Source organism: Nicotiana sylvestris, chromosome 8 (genome assembly GCF_000393655.2).
Source record: "Nicotiana sylvestris chromosome 8, ASM39365v2, whole genome shotgun sequence".
NCBI classification, from domain to species: domain Eukaryota; kingdom Viridiplantae; phylum Streptophyta; class Magnoliopsida; order Solanales; family Solanaceae; genus Nicotiana; species Nicotiana sylvestris.
Window position 1 is genome coordinate 202,603,424 of NC_091064.1, and position 5,133 is coordinate 202,608,556.

Sequence of the window (5,133 nt, forward strand, 5' to 3'; positions counted from 1 at the left end):
ACAATGTAAGTACTGCTAGCTTCTAAGAGTAGAGTATCTTGGAAGCTCGTTCATTACATTATGTACAATCGGAGTCGTGCAAAAGAAGGAAAGGGATAGCCTCACATACCTTGTATATACTGCCCCAATCTCAAGCTATGCAATTTTCAAAACTCCTTAGTCTACAATAAGAGAAACGATACTATCGTTATCATTTAAGCGTCATAACTATTATGTATCGACCACAACCTATTTTACGATGAAACGGACAGCACATCCCCTATATATATGACCTCACACCATTCAAAACAGTCACCAAACAGCCCAAACAACATCAATAATAAACATATTGAGCCTCCCAAAATAGTCCACACATAGCCTAATCACTCCATACATACGACGACCACCGTAGTCGTGTCAAACAACCTGGAAATGTTACGAATAACTATCAGCCCATAACCCTACATATATATGGTGTTTCTCCACACCCTTCCTCCTCCAAAACTCCACAAGATAGTAGTAAAATACGCAGCCCAACAACAACGCAAAACAGTCCACAAAACAATAACATTACTACCAAGCCTTTCGATATATATCTCACAAGTTCTAGCTTCAATGGCTTAGCCGCAACTTGGATAATCTTAAATACATATAGAGTAAGAGGTTCCTTACCTTTATACATAAAGAACAACTCCAATTTGACCTTAAATTTCCATGAAATATCCCTCCAATGCTGCCACAACAACAAAAAAGTGAAACTAGCGATCAATTAGTGTTTTTCGGCACTAGAATCACTTTAGAAGGCTTGAAATCACCTAGGATTGATATTAAGAACATGAGGGAGTATTTACAGAACATAAACCCTTTAAAAAAACCTCCCACACGAGCTGAAACGACACAAAAATGAGCAACAACAAGAAGAACAAGAGACTTACTAGCGCCACGGAATTCCCGACACTTGATTTGTGTTGTTTGCCCTTTTTTTGGGTCTTGAATCTTGAGAGAACCTTGAGAGGATGTTCCTAGGGTTCTAAGGTCTGAAAATAGTGAAAAGAAATGACTTAAAACGGGTTGGAGGCATCCTATATAGGTCCAAATATCTTAAACCGACTTAGTGGGCCCCATAGAGAGGTGCTTGGCGCAGTCTCGCAAAAATGTGAATATCTCTCTACTCCGAGATCGTATCGATGAACGGTTTAATGCGTTGGAAACTAGACTCATAGATCTTTAATTTTGTTGATAGATCACATCGTAATTCCTTGTAAATTATGAGAAAAGATTAGAAACATTTGACCTAAAATTTAAGTAAAATTATGAACCTAAGTTGCGATAACTTTTGTCGACTTTTGTTTCATAACTCGTTTGACTTCAAGACTTATGATACGGATATTATATGATTATAATACCTTAATAAATGACCTCTTGAGTGTATTAAGCACCGCTAGATTACCTGAAAATACGAGTTACAACATCTTTGATTCGTTTAACTTCTAATACTGGTTAATCACCCTTATACACTCTTGTATCACTTAAGACCAATAGGATTGACTTCTTATCATCTCAAAGATAATTCCTTCTTGGATTTATGTTAACTAATATATGGCATAAACTAACACATGTGGATATGGGTTGTAACAAAAATGTTCTTTGATGGAGCGGTAAACGCAAAAGGCGTGAGAATTGGGGTAATCTTGATCTCACCCACTAGTTAGTATTATCCAGCCACAGCCCGACTTCGGTTTTTCTGTACAAACTATACTACTGAGTATGAAGCCTGAATTATGGGTATGAATATGGTAACCGACCAAGATGTCGAAGAATTGTTAATTATAGGAGATTCAGATATGATTATTCGACAAGCCCAAGGAGAATGGGAGACTCGAGATGTCAAACGTATTCCCTACCGACAACCTGTGGAAGATCTTAGCAAGCGATTCAAGTCAATAGAGTTCAGGTACATCCCTCGTTGTCACAATGAACTAGCCGATGCACTTGCTACTCTAGCCTCGATGCTGCCATACCCAGGCAATGCCTACATTAATCCCTTGGAAATCCAAATCAGGGAAAGGCACGATTACTGTAATACCGTTGAGGTAGAACCAAATATTCAGCCATGGTATCATGACATCAAAATGTTTCTGAAAACTAAAGAATACCCGAGCAAGCCAATGGAGACCAAAATAGAACCATTAGACGGCATGCAAGTGGTTTCTTCCTGAGTGGTGATGTCTTGTACAAAAGGACTCCAGATCTCAACTTGTTAAGATATGTTGACGTCGAAGAGGCTGGAAGAATCATGTATAAAGTACACGTGGTTGTGTGCGGACCCCACATAAATGGGTATGTTTTGGCAAAGAAAATCCTTCGAGCGGGCTATTACTGGATGACTATGAAAAAAGACTACTTCAGTTTCATCCAGAAATGCCACCATTGTTAGGTGCAAGGTGATTTGATTCATGTACCGCCCACAGAACTGCATCCCATGTTAGCGCCTTGGCTATTCGTTGCCTGGTCATGGATGTCATCGGGCCAATCGAGCCAAAAGCCTCAAATGGGCACATATTCATACTGGTTGCCATCGATTATTTCACGAAATGAGTTGAAACAATCACTCTCAAATCTGTCACCAAGAAAGTTCCGGTAGATTTCGTGCACTCCAATCTTATCTATCGTTTTGGTATTCCTACATTTATCACCACAGACAATGCTACAAATATGAGTAGTCATTTGATGGGTGAGATATGCGAACAATTCAAGATAACGCATCAGAACTCTACTCCTTATCGGCCTAAAGCAAATGGCGCCGTCGAAGCAGCAAACAAGAACATCAAAAAGGTTTTGAGAAAGATGATTCAAAGTTCCAGGCAGTGGCATAAAAAGTTGCATTTTGCATTGTTGGGGCATCGCACTACTGTGCGCACATCGGTTGGAACAACCCCGTACCTTTTGGTTTATGGCACTGAAGCCGTAATACCCGCATAGGTTGAAATCACTTCTCTCCGGATTAATGTTGAAGCTGAAATTGAATATAGTGAGTGGGTCAAAACCCATTTGGAACAGTTAACCCTGATTAATGAAAAGCGGATGGCCGCAGTCTGCCACGGGCAGTTGTATCAACAAAGAATAGTCCGTGCCTACAATAAGAACGTGCGGCCTAGAAACTTTGAAGTGGGGAAACTCGTTTTAGGGCATATTTTTCCCCATCATCAGAAAGCAAAAGGAAAATTTGCTCCTAACTGGAAAGGCCCATACATTATAAGAAAGTTATTGACAAAAGGGGCATTGTATCTGGGAGACATTGAAGGGAATGACCCTAAAACAGCTGTGAATGCAGATGCAGTCAAAAGGTATTACGTCTAATCCTTCTACAGCAATAACGTTGTTTTATTGGGATGATGAAGGCTTTTATTCTTGCTACCCTAAACACTTCAATCATTTGCTAGCCCTTTGAGCCGGTTACCTTCCTTTCATTACCCTCTTTGGAACTCAAAGATGTTTGTAATAAAAAAAATAAAAGAAAAGAAAACAAAGAAAAGAAAAGAAAAAAAACAACAAAAACAAAAACCAAATCTTTCCCCTGAACTACGTTCGACTTGATTCTGAAAGGATACGTATGCAGCCTCCCTCTGGGGTTCAGTCACACCAAAATAAAAATCCAAGGTCCCCCCTAAAGTGAAACTGGGGCAGATGTTATAATGGTTCGGCGATGATCCCCCCTGAACGGTTCCAAAGTTATAATTCGATCCAATCCTTTTTACCCAAACCTTGTTCAAGTCCTTCTGATCAATCGACGAAAGGTTTTCAAAATCGAAGAACGCAATTTGTTTGGATCCAATACAATTAAAATGAGAGAAATAAAATGAGAGAGTCTTACTGGTGAAAACCTACGGGCACCGTCGGGCGATGATGGAAATAGAGAAATTGAAAAACGAGAGAGTCTTGTTAGTGCAAACTCGTAAAGAGCACTATAAGGCAATGGTGAGAAGAGAAATGAGAGAGGTCGATTAACAAACACCAGCAAAGGACGTTGTTGATCGAAGAGAAGAAACCCTCACCACCATTGGTATTGAAAGAGTCCTGGCAAGGTTTCTCGGTTAAAAAAAAATACGGGTCGCAATGGGTTTCTCAGAAGTTGGATAGTTGTGCAGATCGGGTATCCAGTCCAAGAAGCATGTCATGTCTATTGAAGTCTGCATGCACCCCAGGTAAATCCTTCTTTCCTCCCCGAAAGGGACACTTCTCTTTAAATTCATTTTCTTGTCCTTTGTTTACTTTTCCTTGAATCCCTTTCGGTCTAACTCTGTTTCCGAAATTAATACAAAAAAAAGGTGGCAAGATTGGTTTTACAGGGTCCCGCTTAATAAAATCCAAGTCCAAAAAAAGGTGCCCAGCCTCAACGGTTGCATCAAGTCGATCCTGACTGGTCATGGTGGTCGATGCTCTTAAACCCAAAGTTATTGAAAATGAAAAGATATCAAAAGGCAAAAGACCCTAGAGGCAGAATAAAGTGAAAGGACCAAAGCCCCATATGGGCGAGACGTCATGATAAATTTTGAAAAGTTGAGTCCCTCGGTTTAAGAAAGAGATCAATCTTCAGAAAAGCCAGCAAGCGTAGGGGTTCTCACCAAAAAGAGTTGGGGGGAGATCAAGTGATCAAAAACAATGAAGGCCACAAAAACAACCACCGTTTCAAACTAACAATTGTTTTGTTTAAAAAAATGGAAACATGTACAATCCAAAGCAACCATGCAAGAAACATGTGCAACCAAAAAGGAAAATGCGCAAGAGCTAGAAACAGCTTCGCAACAATAACCAACCCAAAAGGGAAGTTTCCTCCAAATTCTTTTCTGCACATTTACTAAAAAAAATCCCAAATTATGGTAGCTTAGGCTAACATAGGGTCCCATTCCCTAGTTCTCCCCGGCATAACCCATGGACCTCCCCGGCATAATCCGAGGGCTTTTTTTCTTTTCTTCCTGCATAACCCGATGACTTTTCCGGCATAACTCGTAGACCTCCCCGGCATAACCCGATGACTTTTTTTTTCATTTCTTCCGGCATAACCCGATGACTATCCCAGCATAACCCGTGGACCTCCCCGGCATAACCCGATGGCTTTTTTCTTTTCTTCAGTATAACCCGATGACTTTCCCG